The following is a 19,032-nucleotide window of genomic DNA, read 5'->3' as shown; positions in this document are numbered from 1 at the left end:
GCGCCACCACAGGTCAGGCCATGATCTTTTCTTAAACTGCCCAACACTTCATTTTTGTTTTTTTTAATTCCTATTCCTCCATTTCACCCTACCTTTGGCAACCATCAGCTTATTCTCTTTTTTAATTAATTAATTAATTAATTTTTTTACAGAGACAGAGAGTGAGTCAGAGAGAGGGATAGACAGGGACAGACAGACAGGAACGGAGAGATGAGAAGCATCAATCATTAGTTTTTCATTGTGCATTGCAACACCTTAGTTGTTCATTGATTGCTTTCTCATATGTGCCTTGACCGTGGGCCTCCAGCAGACCGAGCAACCCCTTGCTGGAGCCAGCGACCTTGGGTTCAAGCTGGTGGGCTCTTGCTCAAACCAGATGAGCCAACGCTCAAGCTGGCGACCTCGGGGTCTTGAACCTGGGTCCTCTACATCCCAGTCCGACGCTCTATCCACTGCGCCACCGCCTGGTCAGGCTCAGTTTATTCTCTTTATCTGTGAGTCTGTTTATGTTTTGTTTATTGTTTGTTTGTTTTAGATTCCACATATATGTGATATTATACAGTATTTGCCTTTCTCTGACTGATTCATTCACTTAGCATAATATCCTCTAGGTCTATCCTGTTGTTGTAAATGGCAAATGTTGGGTAAACAAAATTATTTATTTATTTTTTTATTTTATTTTTTTTAGAGACAGAGAGAGAGTCAGAGAGAGGGATAGACAGACAGGAATGGAGAGAGATGAGAAGCATCAATCATTAGTTTTTCATTGCGACACCTTAGTTGTTCATTGATTGCCTTCTCATATGTGCCTTGACCACAGGCCTTTAGCAGATCGAGTAACCCCTTGCTCGACCCAGTGACCTTGGGCTCAAGCTGGTGAGCTTTTGGTCAAACTAGATGAGCCCGCGCTCAAGCTGGCGACCTTGTGGTCTCGAACCTGGGTCTTCTGCATCCCAGTCCAACGCTCTATCCACTGCGCCACCACCTGGTCAGGCACAAAATTTTTTTTTTTAGGATTGCTTGCTGGTATTGGGGGGAGTGCCTTGTGTGTATAGTCTATGGAAGACTGGGTGCTTGCCCTCAGGGCAGCAGATTGCAAATTGCAGATTGCCTTCCTGCTTGGGAGGGGCCATTGTTGCTATTGTTTGCTGGAGGAGGGGTCCCCTCTGCCCCCCTGTATTGCTATTGCTGGGCAGAGGAGTGCAGAGAGAATCCAGAGAGAGCAGAGTTGAGAGAGAGAGAGAGAGGGGCAGTGCTGAGGGACTGGGAAGCCCTGCTAAGGCTGGTGGGGGCCTGTGAGTCTGACAGAGTCCGGAGAATGAGTGGGGACTTGGGAGCCCTGAGTGAGAGGGAAGGATCTTCCCTACCTGTTTGCTACTCTGCCCTTATATGATTTTTTTTTTCAGGGACAGAGAGAGAGTCAGAGAGAAGGATAGATAGGGATAGACAGACAGGAACGGAGAGAGATGAGAAGCATCAATTATCAGTTTTTCGTTGCAACACCTTGGTTGTTCATTGATTGCTTTCTCATATGTGCGACCTTGGGCTCAAGCTGGTGAGCTTTTTTTTTTTTTTTTTTTTTACTCAAGCCAGATGAGCTTGCACTCAAGCTGGCAACCTTGGGGTCTAGAACCTGGGTCCTTGGCATCCCAGTCCGATGCTCTATCCACTGCGTCACTGCCTGGTCAGGCCGCCCTTATGAGATTTTAATAAACAAAATGGCCCACCATTTTCTGACTCCAATGTTCCTTTACCATCTGCCTGAATTCAATGTGACTCTGCATGGCCACGGCGGTGGCCACTGGCTTTACAGCAAAATTTCATTCTTATTTATTTATTTTTATAACAGAGAGAGAGAGAAAGAGAGGGACAGATAGGGACAGACAGGCAGGATGGGAGAGAACTGAGAAGCATCAAATTGTTGCAGCACTTTAGTTATTTATTGATTGCTTTCTCAGATGTGCCTTGACCGGGGGAATACAGTAAAGTGAGTGACCCCTAGCTCAAACCAGTGACATTGGGCTCAAGTCACTGATCTTGGGCTTCAAGCCAGTGACCTTTGGGCTCAAGCCAGCGACCATGGGATCAAGATCCCATGCTCAAGCCAGCAATCCCACACTCAAGCTGGTGAGCCCGCACTCAAGCTGGTGACCTTGGGGTTTCGAACCTGGGTCCTCTGCATCCCAGTGCAATGTTCTATCCACTGTGCCACCTGGTCAGGCTCATTCTTTTTTATTGATGAATAATATTCCATTGCATTTATATACCACATCTTTTTTATTCACTTATCTGTTGATGGACACTTAGGTTATTTTCATATCTTGTCTATTACTAGTAATGCCAGAATACTCATGGGGGTGTACATGTCTTTTTGGATTAGTGTTTCTGTTTTCTTTGGCTAAATAGGCAGAAATGGACTTTCTAGGTCATATGGTAGTTCTACAATATTTTTAATTTCTTGAGGAATCTCCATACTGTTTTCCACAGTGGCTGCACTAATTTACAATCCCACCATCAGAGCACAGCAGTTTCCTTTTCCCCACACCCTTGGCTGCGCTTGTTATTTGTTACCACAATTAGTATTTTTAAAAGAGTAACATGCTTGGACCATGCCTAGTACACAATATACACTCCCAAGCAGACACCAGGCCCTTTCAGGAGGGTCCATGAGGTCTATACTCTTTCCATAATAACACTAAGGCACCACTGGCCCTTTTTGCTGGGGTGACAATCCTTGCATAGATGATACAAAAGCAATGGTGGTAGACCTGCCACAACTCAGCACGAAACAGCGCAGTGGCCCCAAGCTGTGCTAGAAGTCATTGTCGTCTCCACTGCCATGTCCTCACAGTAAAACACAGCCAAGTCACTCAAGAGAGTCATTGGAGAAGCAATAAATTTTATTTAACTCACTATATATTGATTCTTAAATGTGTATCTTTTAAATATTGTGTGTTGCAAAATGGAGATTACCATTAGGCACTTCTGCTGCGGATGAAAGCACGATTCTTGTCTCCAGGGAAAGCGTTTGTGTGATGGTTTGCATTGTGAGCTGCACTGGCCACTTTTTTATGAACCATCATTTTTACTTGAAAGGAATATTGATAAATAAATTATGGTTATACAGACTAAGTAGCTGGCGGATATTTTCTCAAAAATGAATAAAGTGAGTCTATCATTTCAAAGTGAACTGATAATATTTGTTGCTAATGATCAAATTCAGGTTTTTTTGTGAAAATCAGAATTCAGGAAAATGTGTGCTAACTATTGTGAGCTTCACAACTCCCCAGTACAGGCACATCTTGGCGACAAAGAGGGTTTGGTTCCAGACCACCACAATAAAGTGAACATTACGATAAAGTCACATGAATTTCTTGGTTTCCCTACACTATACTGTTGTCTATTTAGTGGGAGATAGCATTATGTCTAAAAAAACAACAACAATGTACACACCTTAATTAAAAATATTTTATTGATAAAAAAATGCTAACCACCATTGGAGCTTTCAACAAGTCATAATCTTTTTGCTGGTGGAAGTCTTATCTTCAATTTGTAAAAAAAAAAAAAAAATCATAAGATCTGCAAAAAAAAATGAGGCAATAAAATGAGTTATGCCTGAACTTTTCTTTAAAAATTTTTATTGATTTTAGAGAGAGAGGAAGGAGAGAGAGAGAAACATTGATATGTTGCTCCACTTATTTATGCATTTATTTATTGATTCTTTTTTTTTTTTTTTTTTTCTGAAGCTGGAAACGGGGAGAGACAGTCAGACTCCCGCATGCGCCCGACCGGGATCCACCCGGCACACTCACCAGGGGCGACGCTCTGCCCACCAGGGGGCGATGCTCCGCCCCTCCGGCAAGTTGCTCTGCCGCGACCAGAGCCACTCTAGCGCCTGGGGGCAGAGGCCAAGGAGCCATCCCCAGCGCCCGGGCCATCCTTGCTCCAATGGAGCCTCGGCTGCGGGAGGGGAAGAGAGAGACAGAGAGGAAGGAGGGGGGGGAGAAGCAAATGGGCGCCCCCCCCCCATGTGCCCTGGCCGGGAATCAAACCCGGGTCCCCCGCACGCCAGGCCGACGCTCCACCGCTGAGCCAACCGGCCAGGGCCTATTTATTGATTCTTGTATGTGCCCTGACCAGGGATCAACCCTTGGTTCATCGTGATGACTCTCTAAGCTACTTTCCAGGGCCTGAATTTAACTTTTCCAATAAGATCAGTGGTGACATTAATTTGATGTTTTAATGTTATATGTGAAATTTATCAACATTTGAAAGATCTGAATTGCTTGGTGAACCATTTCCCCCCCAAATGTCCAATGAATGCACGCAGTTACAAAATCATGCATGGGTATAAGACCCATTCAAAGACCAAAAGAGACCCATGGATTTTAATAAAACTGAGAAAGAAAATTTTATTGATATAATTTCAGATTTCTTTTTTTTTTTAAAGTTTACTTTATTGATTTTAGAGAGTGAGGAAAGGAGGAGGAGGAGGAGGAGGAGAGAGAGAGAGAGAGAGAGAGAGACAGGAACATCACTCTATTCCTGTATGTGTCCTAACCCAGGATCAAACCGGCAACCTCTGATCTTCCACACAGTACTTTAACCAACCGGGCTATCCAGACTGGGCTAGTTTCAGATTCTAATATCAACTAATCTTTAAGAAATTTGTCAGGCCTGACCTGTGGTGGCACAGTGGATAAAGTGTCGACCTAGAGTGCTGAGGTCATCAGTTCGAAAGCCTGGGCTTGCCTGGTCAAAGCACTTATGGAGGTTGTTGCTTCCTGCTCCTCCCCCCTTTCTCTCTCTCTCTCTTCTTTCTAAAAATGAATAAATAAAGTCTTAAAATATTTTTGTCAAGTTCGGATTTGTATCAAAGAAAAATAGCCACAAAATAAAATAAAATAAAAAACTTTTAAAAGCAAATAAAAAAAAGAATAGTCACAATTATTTGAAAAGACTGTTAAAGTACCCCTCCCTTTTCTAACTACATATCAGTATAAATTTGTATTTCTTATTTTTTTGTATTTTCTTGGTAAACTTCAAACAAAACAATATGATTGAACACAGAAGCAAGTATGAGAATCCAGCTGTCCTCTGTTAGGCCAAGCATTAGATAAATTTGTTAACATATAAAACAATGCTGGTCTCCAATAACTTTTTTGTTTTGGAAAAAATAATTATCATAAAAATAGGTTAACTTTTAATAAGATTGCTATTATTAAACTAACTAAATATTTTAAACTATCTCTATTTTAGTTACTGACACTTTAAATACCAATATAAATCATATAAACAGAAGTTCTCCAAGGTCTTTCATAATTTAAGGGTATGAGAATGTCCTGAGAACAAAAAGTTTAAGAACCAGCGCTCCAGTGTTATTATTATTCACCAATCAGTATTAGCCAGCAGGGGGCAGCAGAGGCAGGCAAATAAAGATGTACCTTTGGTATTTCTTTAGTTACAGGTACTCAGAGTCTGCCTACTGGGTGTGACACTCACCTTGTACTGGAGACACAGAAGTAAATCTGTGAAGTTCAGTCTGGCAGGTAACAGACCCTGGCAATTGACAGCAGTGGGGCTAAACTAGACACCCCCTTGTGAGTGTGCAGGAGATGCTGATAAAGGGTAAGCTTGGAGTTACCATGACCACTTCATTCCCACTGGAGGCAAGGGAGCCCACAGGATCTGGGGTCAGAGAGAACCCTGAAGTTCCTCACCCTTCAAGAGCAGAGCCTGCAGGGACCCAGGAGAATGAGAAGGAGGGCCAGGTTTATATTTTTATTAAGTTGACACAGGCATTTCCTGAAGCCATCCCCAATCCCTCCACTATAGGAAAGGGGCCACCACAATTTATGTCCCTTACTTCAGATGGGCTTGTTCCTCCCTTCCACTTTCCACAGCCATGGCTCCAGCTTCATGCCTCTCCTCATGGCCCTTCTCCACCTGGTTCTGCCCGGAGAGCAGACACCTGCCTCCTGCTTCACTGAGGTCTCCAGGCCCGACCTTCCTCAGCTGCTCCAGCCCCAACCCCTGAAGTGGAAGTGCTGCCTCGCCTCAACCTCAGGTCTGGGACCACCTCTCCATAACACTGATGGTTACCTCCCGCTTCCACAGGGCTTTAAGTCCTCTACAAGCCTCCAGCTCTGCCTCCTCCTCCAGCTGCCACCGGAGCACGCACACTTTGCCAGCTGCCCTGGGAAGAGTGGCCCACACCAGCTCCAAGTGCGCCCCTGATCCTGCCTCCACCTCTCCCACCACCCGCAGTCCCAGCTGTGGACCCCAGGACACTTCAGTCCTGGTGCTCTTGGCCCTCGCTGACCTCTCCTTACAGCTCCCTCTCCTCTCCTCTTCCCTTTTCTTTCTTTTCTTTTTTTTTTTTTTTTACAGAGACAGAGAGGGATAGATAGGGACAGACAGACAAAAACAGAGAGAGATGAGAAGCATCAATCATTAGTTTTTCATTGCGACACCTTAGTTGTTCATTGATTGCTTTCTCATATGTGCCTTGACCGTGGGGCTACAGCAGACCGAGTAACCCCTTGCTTAAGCCAGCAACCTTGGGTCCAAGCTGGTGAGCTTTGCTCAAACCAGATGAGCCCACGCTCAAGCTGGCGACATTGGAGTCTCGAACCTGGGTCCTCAGCATCCCAGTCTGACGCTCTATCCACTGCGCCATCGCCTGGTCAGGCTAGTCTGTACCACCTTTAAAGGTACGCTACTTCCGTCTCCATTTTAGTTGTGAGGAAGGTGAGGCAGAGAGGGGAGGGGATGGGCCAGGATATGTGTCCCCTTCCCTGTGAAGCCACCCCTGAGCCAGCCCTGCCCTCCCCCTGCAGCCCCTTGTCCACAGGGCACTCTGCACGCGCGCGCGCGCGTGCGCACACACACACACACACACACACACACACACACACACACACACACATGGCAGAGAGCCCTTGGGCTGGGGGCTCCTTGACTGTCCTGTCCCTGACACCTAGTGTTTGGTCTCAGACTGTCATCCAGCTCAGAAATTGTTGGTAAAAGTGGGCTGAGCTTGGGACCTAGAGAGAAACAAGACCCCGTCCCCTGCCCTTTAGAAGTTCATACTCTGGTGGGAAAACTGATGCACAAACAGCCCAAGATCCAAGGGGATCCATGTCCCAAGAGAAGCACAAAGAGCCTGCAGTGTCACCAGCTACAGTGGACAATACTGTGCTTCCCACAGGGGAGTGGGTTGGGCAGGCTCCTCAGAGAGGTCAGCTTGTGTCGCAGGCCTCAAAAGATGGAGAAAATTTCAGTGGCTGAATGGAGCACTTACAGGCAGGAGAGCTGGGGAAAGAATTCCAAGTGGCAGAGGCAGACAGGTAGGACCACAGGGTATATACTGTGTGGGCCAGGAGCTCTGATGAGCCTACAGCCACCACCAGACAATGAAATGCAGGAGGGCAGGGCCGCTGTCTGCATGGTGCTCCACAGTATCCCCTGCCAGCACCCAGCACACTGCCTGCACATAGTAGGTGCACATAAGGATTTGTTGGAAGCAGGTTACATGGGGTGTAAAGTTTTATTCAATTTGGTGGCCCTATTTAAGAGAGTGCCAAGTTCCTAATATAAATGTAGTCACAAAGTGGCTGTTTATTTGCCATGATACTAGGAAGCTGTGTGGCAGAGAGGTTACAGTAGATTCACTGTGAATTCTCCGCTGACCAGAATACAAGGAAGGTGGAAGGTTCTCGGAGATGTGGGGCGCCAGGCTGACAAGGGTAGCCTTTTCTGTCAGAAGCCCAGATTCAGAGCCACCTCGGAGCCCTCAACCACCCTGCCAGGCAAGCCACCACGACCATGACTCTGTCACGCTTCGTGAGCTTCTCTGGCCACAAAAAGGCTTGATTCTTCCAGGTCAGGAGACTTCCTTGTCCTGGGAGGGTAGCCAAAGGGTGAATGTGGGCGTCTGAGAGCTCTTTGCTTGTCACCACCTGGTGACCTTGAGCACTCCTCTCCCGGGCCTCAGGGGTCATGGAGGGTCTGTTCTGAAAGCCTTCTTTTTTTCTTTTCTTTCTGGCCTTCTTCTCATCTGACCCGCTCAGGAGGCTCTCACAGCACGGGCTGTGGCAAACTGCTCTCTGAGAGCCTCATTCATCTCCCAATGCTGAGGTCTTACAAAGGCCAGCCGGCACTCAGCTGGGTGGGGGTAAAAGCAGGGCCAACTAGACCTGAAAGACATAATGATAGAGCCTTCAAGCTGAACAGATTCCACACCAAAGGCGGACATCCTGGAGGAGTCCGGGAAAGCTCCTTAGAAGAGATACTTGATTTGAGAGATGGAACATTCATTCAACAATTTTTTTTAAAGATTTTATTTATTGATTTTACAGAGAGAAAAGGCAGGGGAGGAGCAAGAAGTATCAACTCTTTTTTTGTGTGACAGTGAGAGAGAGAGAGAGAGAGAGAGAGAGAGAGGGAGATAGGGACAGACAGACAGGAAGGGAGAGAGATGAGAAACATCAAGTCCTCGTTGCAGCACCTTAAGTTGTTCATTGATTGCTTTTTCATATGTGCCTTGACTGGGGGGTGGGAGCTACAGCAGAGTGAGTGACCCTTTGCTCAAGTCAGTGTTCTTGGGCTTTAAGCCAGCGACCCAGCATTCAAGCTGGTGAGCCTATGCTCAAGCTGGGAAGTAGAAATTGACTCAGGAGAGTCCCCCAGACAAGGGGAACAGCAGGAGCAACCACATGGAGTGGGAGATATGGCATCCTGCTTGTGGGCTGAGTTTGGTGTGAGGGGTGAAGGAAGTGATTGGAAGATGAGGTTGGTGGGGTTGGCAGACAGCAATAATGGAGGATCTGAAACACCAGGCTAGGGACTTAGAACTTGATCATGCTGACAACTGTGAGCCATTGAAGGTTCTAAACAGAAAGAGAAGTAACAAGGTTTCTTGCCATTGTTACCAAGCTCAACACATAATGCAATATAACCTTCTACCAGCCCTGGGCTGCAGCCACCTGTGCAAGCTTCCTGGGGCCAACCTGCCCACCCCTAACCCTGGGTTTGGCTAGGAAAGGACACCCCCCAGCTTGGACTTCAGCCTCCAGCTCAGCCTCTTCCTTGTGCTTCTAATCATATTCAAAGGCTGGTGCACTCTAGAGAGGGCAAAGGACAGAGGCTCTGGGTCTAGGCCCCACTGAGGACTCCAACCCCCTTTAACCATGAAGGCCCCACACTATTTGCCTTTTGTGGGCTTTAAGTGTTTTCATGCTACCTGGTTTCCCTACAAAGCTCTGTCTCTCCCATATCAATACCTGGCTTGAAAACTTGCCAGGACACCCCTCTGCTAACCAGTGAGTCCAGACTCAAGATCTTTAAGACTATGGCCTCAGCATAACCCTACTGAGTTCAGGGTCACAGGCAAGACCCCAGCAGAATTCTGGGCCCCTAGAGTAGAGTTTGAACTCCTGTCCTGCCCCACCTGCCTCTTCACACTCTTCTCTTCCTAGTGGTTCAGCTGTCCCTGCCCCAAGAGCTCCAGCCACCCTGAACGTGTCTGGGTTCTCCAACAAAGCAATGCTCTCCTTCGCCTCCAGGGTTTTGCTTTAGATTGGCCTCTACCCCAGAGCACTGTCCATTCCCTGAGGTTCCTTTCTAACCTAGCTAACTCCTACTTCTGACCTGAGCCTGCCTATTACTTCTTCAGGGAAGCCTCTCCTAATCCCCCCAGAATAGGCCAGGGGTCCCGAGAAGTGTTCTTTCAGATTCCATGCCTTTGCACATGCTGTTTCCTCTGCCAGGAGCAGGCTTCCCTCCATCCCCTGAAGCCTGGTGCCTGCCCAGTCCTTGCCAAGTAAGAGCATCTTTTTTTTTTTTTTTTTTTACAGAGACAGAGAGTCAGAGAGAGGGATAGACAGGGACAGAGAGATGAGAAGCATCAATCATTAGTTTTTCGTTGCGACACCTTAGTTGTTCATTGATTGCTTTCTCATATGTGCCTTGACCACGGGCCTTCAGCAGACTGAGTAACCCCTTGCTCAAGCCAGCAACTTTGGGTCCAAGCTGGTGAGCTTTTTGCTCAAACCAGATGAGCCCGCACTCAAGCTGGTGACCTTGGGGTCTCGAACCTGGGTCCTTCCGCATCCCAGTCTGACGCTCTATCCACTGCGCCACTGCCTGGTCAGGCAAGAGCATCTTTATTACCCTTTTACAGATGAGGAACCAGAGGCTCAGAGAGGTCCTGTAACCTGTTCAAAGCCATACAGCTTTGCCTAGATGCCATAGTGATTGATGAGTGGACAGAGTCCTATGCCAGCTATATGGTCTTGAGAACATCACTTGGCCTCTTGATGCTTTGGTGTCCTCATCAATGAAATGGGGTACCTACTGCATAAGGTTGGTGTGGGGCTTACAGAAAAGCTGTACAGTGGGGCCTCTATTCCTTTGCTCCCCAGGCCATTCATTCAACATTCACTCCTTCTGACATCAAAACCCTGCAATGCTTGCTCTGTGCCCTGCCCTGAGCCCGGTGCTGGGAACTCCTTAGATATAAATCAGACAGAGCTCCTGCCCCAAGGCTTTTGTCAGGGACTCCCAGCAGAGAGCAAAAAGGTCACTCACAATCTTTCTGATCTTGACTTCATATTTTTAAAACTGAAACTGATAACACGCTCCTCTCTGCATATGGGGTTAAGAAGGGGAAAATGCTTAAGAAAGATCCTCTATTTTCAAAAACTTACTTTTTGCCGCTTCCTGAAATTTGCATATTTCACAGTATCCCAACGCTCACCTCCTTGCGCTGAGCCCTAGAAGCTGGGGACGGAGAAGAGTATTGTGAGAGCTGTGTCCCACCACTCCCAAGGACTCCACTGTCCCTGGAGATTCCACCTCCCAGGATAGCCCACCTCCATCCCGCTTCTTTCCTTAGTCTGACCCCTGTTCCTACCCCACTACTCATTCTCTCCCACACAAGGCAGACCCCACGCCCCGGTCCCAGACATAGTCCTCCTTCAACTCTCCCTCCATCCGGATCCCCAGGTTCCATTTCCTCCCGTTCTGATCTTTAAACTGCCCCAACCCCCTGCAATGTCCTCTCTCTAGCCTTACCTCTCCACTGTCGGCCTCGCCCTCTCCAAGGTAGAGTCCCAGGCCCGCAGAGCTCCGCTCTCTTCCCACTGTCCATTGGCTCCTGCTGCCTGGCAGCACCCGCCGAGGGTGGGCATCTGGGAAGCGCCCCGCCCCTTGCCCGCGGTCCGGGCGAAGGGTGGGGCCTCGGGCTGACTCCGCCCCGTTCGGGCGGGACCGCACTTGCTGGCGCTTCGGCGCTGGGCGGCGCTGCCCGGGTTCGGCTCGGCTCCGCCCGCCGCTCCTGTAAGGGTGGGCGACCGGGATGACAGCCGCGGGGGAGGCAGCGGCCGCGGCGCAGGGCTGAGCCAGCGGCGTGCGAGCCAGAGGAAGAGGAGGAAGTGGAGCCGCGGCCCGGAGCTTCGGAGTCAGCCGCCGCGCCGAGGTCCGCCCCATTTTACAGAGCGAGCCGAGTCCGGACCTGGGAAGACTTCCCGCTGGGCTCTGGCCGCCGCGGCTCCTCGCCGGCGTCCTGACCTGCCCCGCCCGCCCCGCCGGCCCCGGCCCCCGGTTCCGCGCCGGGACGCTTCCAGCCCCACGGCCCGGGCGTCGTGGCCGGACTCCCCGAGCCCTCGACCGGATTCAGTGCACCTGGGCGGGACGCTGCTGGCCCACCCTACGGGTCGATGGCTGCGGGCTCGTTCCCAGCCTTGTCTAGTGTTTTCCGGAGCCCCCAGCACTCAGCCCGGGGTTAACGCAGGTTGTTCCCAGGACCCCGGCTCAGTGCAAAGGAGCCCGGACGCCCCCAGCCTGTTTCCCCGAGGCCTGGACCTTCAGCTGCTTCAGACCCGGTGCCTCGGACTTGGGACCCTCGAACGCCCAGGAAGCCCCGGCCCGGGTCCAGCGCCCCGGGAGAGGTCCCAGGCGGGCTGGACAGTCGGACTGAAGTGGACCGGGGTGGTGCTGCGGGCCAAAGCCGCAACCTCCCTGCCGTCCCAGGCGAGGGGCTCGGCGCTTGCCTCGGAGCGAATACAGGGGCCCCTCCGCCCCGGCGGCTGGCGGGAGCCGAGAGCTGCAGGTGAGAGAGTCCCGGATGCCGGGCGAAGGCGGCCTCCGACCCCGTCCCGGCCGTGCTGGGGCCAGCTGCGGGCGTGTGCTGGGCGCCAGCTGAGGCTGGAGCTGGCTCGGAGGGGACGCGGGAAAAGGAGGGGAGAGGGAGAAGACGGGCACTTATTGAGCGCCCATTGTGTGCGGTGCGCGCTCCACCCTTGCGCAAGTGGTCCCTTATTAAGTCACTAATACTCGGTGAGATAAAAGGTGTCGTGTACTGTTATGAGCGTTTACAGATGAGGAAACTGAAGCTCAACGGGATTGAGTGACCCTGCTCTTTTCACTTTGAGGCTGAGACTAGGAGGAGGGTTAGGTTGGAGAGAGAAAGAAGCTGAAAGTGAAAACAAAAGAAGTGTGTGTGTGTGTGGGGGGGGGGGGGATAGCCACCCGGCAGGAGGTAGGGGAACGGGTCAAGGTGGGGTCATTGGGTCATCCTAGAGCTGATCCTTAGGCTGGGGAGGATGCTTCTGCTAGCCTCTTTCCCTCCCACACCTTGGTCAAGTCACTTTTCTGGAAAGGTGATCCAGAGTTGAGGGCAGAGGTGGGAAACTGCCCACTCCACAGCTCCCCTCCCTGTGGACCCAGGACGGGAGAGCATCGGGCTCCTCTCCCCTGTCCCATACTCCAGGGTCTCTAAGTCGCTCTGGGGGTCCTGAGACAGTGCTTATCTGTTGGGGAAACTCACCATAGAGGTCCCCAAGTCAGAGCATATCAGAGTTGGAGAAGATGAGGCCCCTGTGCGTGTGTGTGTGATTTGTCCCAGGTCCTAAAGCACTGAGTGGTTGAGCCACAAGTATACTTGAGAAAACCTTCTCAAACATCCTTCCAGGTATCCACTCCTCCAGGTATCCAGTCAGCATCTTCTGGGTGGGTGATTGGGGTTTTCCCCATCCCTGATGTGAGGTCAGTGTGACCACATATGAGACTGTTGTGAGAGTCTGTGTGGTTAGTGCTGGGGCCCAAGACATGCCAGCAGCCTCATAGCCTTTGGCTCAGACTAAAGATCTGACCTTAGTACCTCCTGGGCTGGGGAACCTGCAAGACACCTCTGACCCAAGAAGGGATGGCTTGCTCATGGTCTCAGGGCTGGGACTGCCAGGGCTGGGGGCACAGTCCCAGGTGTCTGGATTTCCAGGCAGGGGTTCCTTCTGCTACCCACCCCTCCCCACCCCCAGGGCAGTGCAGGGAGAGGGGTGTTGTGAAAGAGGGTTTGGCATACATTCTGTGGACTCTTGTTCTGGGTGGGGTGGGGGAAGGAACATGACCTTGGTCTGAGCCCTGTGGCCTTGGCTAGGACTATTTAACCCCTGCTGTGCCCAGCTTTCTGGAGTCTGGGAGAAACCACCTTGGAAAGCCCCCAGGGAGGTAGAGGAGGGTGAAGAGGTCAGCTGAAAGCTGGAAGCTTAGTTCCTGGGGATGGATGGGTAAGGGGAACTGCAAAAGAAGGTGAATGAGGGCTTGGGATCCCTCCCAATCTATGGGGATTCAAATTCTCATAATAATCCCTGACTCTAAACAAAGTTCCTTTATGATGAGATGATTTCACACCTGTGATCTCATTTCATGGGGTGACAGAAAGAACCTGGAGTGAGGCAGAACAGGGTTGGGGAGCCACCTGGGATCTTTCAGATGCATCCATGGCTCCCAGCCTCACCTATAAAATGGGGTCAAGGCAGGCTGTGCTACCTGTTCAGATAATGGGGCCATCATATCTGGCAGACCGTCAAGTGCTAAAGAGTTGTTTTGTGTGTTGTTTGCTAGGACTGGGTTTGTTATTAATGGCTACTTTGTATGGGAAACTGAGGCTCTGAGAGGTGAAGCCACTTGCCCAGGGTCTTTGGGTTTGCTTCAGCAACTGAGTGCCAGTTGCATCCCAGGTGCCCTAGGAGTTACCCAGATGGAAAAGGCAGGATGATGACTGCCTCACAACTGGGTAGGCTAAGTGGCACAGGCATATAGTGGTGAGACAGATCAGGTGGGCATGAGTTCACTCTGCCTCCCACTGGCCATGTGGCGTTGGGCAAATCACTTCACTCTTTGGAGCCCCAGCTTCTGCTCTATAAATTAGCATTCCTCCTTATGAAGTTGTTGTGAGGATTAAGTGAGATATAAATATACAGTGCTTGGCAGAATGTCTATTTCCTTCCCTATAAGGAAAGGAAGCTTGAATTTCGACCAGGAAATCTGGGGAAATTCTCAGGTTTGCCTCAGATTAGAATGCAGGCTACTGTTGCAGGCGCACAGACCTAGGTTTGTTTAGCTGGGACTCCTGTGTGGGTCAGGCTTACCTGTGCCACCTTCCTGGGGTCATAGCCCTCTAGAATCTGCTTGGGGACCCTGGCAAGGGGCTTTGGATTCTGACCCCCCACTGCAGGGCCAGGGTTGTAGAGAGCTGGTATTCATTCCTTCTGACTCATTATCTGGCCTCCCTTAGGCACAAAGGTACAGTGAATAATTTATGAGCCCCCTCATGCTGAGAGGCAGGCCCAGAGAAATTGCTCTGTGTTCAGCTGAGCTTCTGAACTCTCCCCTTCCCCCAAAGGAGGTGGGTTGTTCCTGCTAGTGCTATAACCAGTCTTGAGTGGGGGTGGGGGGAGGACAGGAAGAAAGTAGAAAGTGACCTATTGACCTATTATTGACCCTGGCTCTTTCCAATGGAAACCAAGCTAGCTGAGCTGGGGTCAAGCTGTGGGCCTCTGATTCCGAGTGGGTGATGAGAGGTGGCAGGGAGAGGCCCTTGAAGATGGGAGTAGCCCTGGAGGGCTTCATCACGGAGGAAGGTGTCTGGGCTGGGGATAGAGGCTACTTGCTATAGAGAGTAGGGGTTTTGACATCAGTTCAAGGTTGAATCCTGGAAGTGCCACTTACTCACTGTGAGACTATGGTCAAGACACCTGACTCTGCCAGGCCTCCATCTGTTCCTCTGTAAAATTAGAGTAGTTATGGGTGCCAGTGAGCTCGAATATGTAAAGCATGTGGCACAATTGGTATTTAATGAAAAGGTGCTTCGTTGTGAACATGAACCAGCAGGGAGAGGGCACAGTGTAGTAAGCAGAGAAGTGGATGGAACTCGGGTGTAGTGATGCTGGGGTTCATGGGGTCATTGAGGGGTACAGAGAGGAGGGGCGGGTGACCAGGTGATAGAGTGAAAGACAGAATTCACATTTTAGAAGGCATCATTGAGTGCCCACTCAGAACACTCTGTGGCTCCTTTTTGCCTGTAAGGTGAAGACCAGGTTCTTTTGTTGTGTATTCAAGGCCTTGCCCATTGCAGCCACTGCGTGCACCCCTAGCTCATTGCTCATCATCGCCTCCTGAACATGTGGCCCCGTGACTGCTTCTTTGCAGTTTCTCCTGTCTGAACTGCCATCCCTGACTCTTCTCTGCTTACCGCCCCATCTGTTGAGGCCCAACTCCAGTGATAAATTACCCAAGAAACATTCCTGGATTACTCAACCCATGGGTTACACCCCTCTGAATTTTGAACATGTCACAGTAATAGTAATAAATAATACCTACCATTGCATCACATTTTACAGTTTGTAGAATGCATTCACATACTCATTAATAATACTATGATAATGATATTAACAATAGCTAAAGCTTTGAGTACTTATTATGAGTTAAACATAGCTAAGCTCTTTACAGACACTTGCATTCACAACTTTGGAAGGTAACTATTGTCGTCTCCCAGAAACTAGGGCTCAAAGAGGTACTTTGTATTGCTCAAGGTCACATAGATAGATAGTAGGGAGTAAGGAACCAAGCTTGGGCTCCTATTTGGGACTAAACACACAGCTTGACAGCTTTTAGAAGATATCCTGTCTCCTCAAATGGGTCCAAGTAACTTGAGAGCATACTTCCCATATAAAAAGCTTGGAAATGAACCTTCTTTTCAAAGTTAAGGAAGGGCAATGCTAGGGTTAGCTTGGGGCCCAGGAAGGAGCCCTTGGCCAGGCATTTAGGGCACCGGCTGGTGGTGTGACTTGGGATGAATCAGTCTGCTCTGTGGTCCTATTTTCCCACAGGTGAGTGGGGTGGTGTCCAAGCTCCTGGAGCCCCAACTTCTGCAGTGTCTTTCGTGACCCTGGAAGGTAGAGGAGGAGACCACAGTGTCAGGGCCAGAGGATGTGGTATGCTGGGCAGCTGTGGTTCTTGGCCTGGCTGCTGTCTGGGACAGCAGGCCCTGTAGTTAGCTGCTGCCTTTCCCGAAGAAGGGTGGTGCCTGCGCTGCTGGCAGCATGGTCATTAGTTGGACAGAGAAGACCCTGTGAATTGGGAGCTGGCTGGCCAGGCCAAGTTGGCAATGCTGGAGGCAGGCTGGCCCAGCCACAGTGGGGTCATTGGCAGGGCAGCTGCTGCTCCTTCCTTTGCAGTCTCCATGGCCGTGGCAAGTACCCACTGGGCACCAGAGCTTTGTAGGCCAAGGTGTGCCCTTGTTTTTGTTATGGTGGTCATGGGAGTGGAGTGGTGAGGAGTCCAGCCAGGCCAAAGATGCCACCTCCTAGAAGCTTGCATGACTCCCAAGCAGGCGGAATCCAACCTTCCTCCTCTGCAGATCCATAGCCCCGACTCAGTAACTGGGGTCTGGGGATTGGGGCTGCTTAGGTCTGCTTTCTTTCCCAGCCAATCAGAACTAGATTCTTTGCCACCTCAATCCTCCCCTCCCACCAGCATGCCTAGCAGCATGCCTGGCATAAAGTGGCATTCCTCTGGGCAGGAGAGGCGATGTGAGTTGCTCCTTGGGCAAGTTGCTCAACCTTTGTTTGGAAAAAAGTGGGCTGATAATAAGGGTTAAAGGAGTTAAATGGGATGATGGGAGGAAGATGCTCCATCAGCCTGAGTCCGCTTGCCCGTCCTCTTGGGAGCCTTGTGAACAAGTGCCTCAGTAGGAAACTGCTGGAAGAATCCAGCTAGTGAGGCCAGGAGGCTGGGTGTGCCGGGTGGCAGGGAGGAGTTCCCAGAGGAGGACACTATCTGTTTGTGGAGGACTTTGTCACTGAGATTTGTAGAGCTGCGGTTCCCACCACTTTCCTGGTGAGCATGCAGTTGAGAGAGATGAGAGAAGCTCTGAAATAAGTTCAGGCAGGGAGCAGCGTATCCAGGGACCTGGTTGTTTTCAGGCCTGAGCAGCAGGAATGACCCAGTTGGGAGGAGCCATCTGGGCCCAGCTAGCAGATCATGGGAAGAGTGTGTCCTTCCTTAAGCAGTATTCATTTATTCTCTCTCTCTCATCCAAAATGTAACATGATAGGAGATTTTAGAAGTCCAATGCGCTATCCATTGTGCCACAGAGCCCACCTTGATGATAGGAGATTTTAGTCTGTGAGGGGAAACAGACATTAAACAAGCACACAGATACAAGACTTCCAAGTCGTTGAGAGTGAACTCCTGAGGTGGGGCCAGTCCCATCCATGTCTATGGATGATGGTGAAGGGTAATGTTCAGATCATAGCCTGAATGCACACACGAGCTGTGTGACTTGGACACATGATCTGACCTCTCCAGGCCTAGTTTCCCCATCTGTAAAATGGGACAGTGATAACACCTACTTCATAAGGATTGAAGAAATTAAACATGTAAAGCGCTCAGAAAAATACCCAGCAATTAGTAAGCACTCCATGAATGCTGGCTCTTATTGGCTCTCTTTCCAGCATCTCTCAGAGCACCTGGAAGAAAGCAGTGCTCGGGAAGGGCGTAAGGAGTGAATCTCAGGGAAAGGGCAGCTACTCTGTGCAAGGAAAGAAAGGATGGCCTGGTAAGGAGAGAAAGACACAGAAACAATGACAGTCAACACAGAATGTGACTGAATGTGGCAGGGAAGGCCAGGGGCTGGGGGTTGTCCAGTGTTGGATGGGAGGAAGTCAGGAAAGGCTTCCTGGAGGTGGTGTTTGAAAGTATCATTTAACACACGCGCATGCCCTGGCACTGCCATAAGGTCAGCTCCAGGAAGGAGCTCAGAGGTGAGTGGATTCTATCTCAGCTGGGTAGCCAGCTAGGGTGGAGCTTGGGCAGACCCCAGGTCTGCTGGACTCCATAGATCTCCCTCTTTCCACCACCTCCCACTGTCTTGCCATCTGTGACGTTCTGTTTATGGGCACAAGGAAGGCAAGAAGACAGTTGGGGAGAAAGTGTGGCCCGAGGTCTGAGTGTCTCAGCTCTTTCCAGGCCTGGGGCCAAATCTCCTACAGAAAGAATAGACAGGCCATGCTCCCAAGGCACACTGCCAGCAGAGGTGGTCTCCCAGGTTCCTCCTGCAGCTGGTCAGTGCTGAACGAGAGGACTCTATTTAAATAATGCCATGAAGAATTCCTCTCACCCTCCCACCCAGGAGGCTCAAAGGAAAGTTTTCTTCTACTGACAAGGAAACCAGGACCCCCCAAAGTATCTTAAAGGAGATCACCCCAGAGGTACCTTGAAATCAGGGTCCCCTTCTGCTGCTAGCACTTGTGGTTGGCTGTGGGGCCTTGGGGACATGACCTCACCCCCTTATGTTTTGCCTGTGTTTTTGCCCCTCCTGTAAAATGAGGTCAGAGTAGTAAAGCCATTCTCTCCTTCAAGAAGTGTGGGGTGGGGCACTTGTGAGGTGGGAGTCTTTCCTGGGCATCTGTGTCCATGGCTATCAAACTTTGCTGCACACATTACAATCATTTAGAAAACTTTAAAACCTCCTGGGCCCTGGCTGGATATCTTGGTTGGTTAGAGTGTGGTCCCGGTGTGCCATGGTGTGGGTTTGCTCCCTGATCTGGGCACATACAGGAATAGATCGATGTTTCTGTCTCTCCCTTAAATCAATCCATAAAATTTTTAGAAAATTAAACACAAAATCCTTCCTGGGTCCACCCCACAATCCAGGGCTAGGCCCAGGCACCAGTAGTTTTCTAAAGT

General features: G+C 50.2%; 2 protein-coding genes across 5 annotated transcripts in view; one reads left to right on the top strand and one right to left on the bottom strand.

The window, feature by feature from the left end:
* Window positions 1-11,164, bottom strand: part of SERPINH1 (serpin family H member 1) — a 57,105-nt gene extending 45,941 nt beyond the window's left edge. The window contains exons 1-3 of the mRNA XM_066369090.1: window positions 11,077-11,164; window positions 10,710-10,775; window positions 5,393-5,508 (exon numbers count right to left, since the gene is read on the bottom strand). The gene's annotated coding sequence lies outside the window, so the exon portion shown is untranslated. The remainder of the gene's footprint in view (window positions 1-5,392; window positions 5,509-10,709; window positions 10,776-11,076) is intronic.
* Window positions 11,165-11,284: 120 nt separating this feature from the next.
* The window catches only part of GDPD5 (glycerophosphodiester phosphodiesterase domain containing 5), a 96,164-nt gene continuing 88,416 nt past the window's right edge, over window positions 11,285-19,032 (top strand). For 2 of the 4 annotated variants that reach the window (XM_066369019.1, XM_066369025.1), the window contains exon 1: window positions 11,286-12,112. The gene's annotated coding sequence lies outside the window, so the exon portion shown is untranslated. Of the gene's footprint in view, window positions 12,113-19,032 lie in introns of all 4 variants that reach the window. The other 2 variants (XM_066369060.1, XM_066369032.1) reach the window with 2 other exon arrangements.

This window comes from Saccopteryx leptura, chromosome 1 (genome assembly GCF_036850995.1).
Source record: "Saccopteryx leptura isolate mSacLep1 chromosome 1, mSacLep1_pri_phased_curated, whole genome shotgun sequence".
Taxonomy (NCBI): Eukaryota; Metazoa; Chordata; class Mammalia; order Chiroptera; family Emballonuridae; genus Saccopteryx; species Saccopteryx leptura.
Note: the sequence above shows the minus strand (reverse complement) of the source record. Positions and strands in the feature narration are given on the sequence as shown.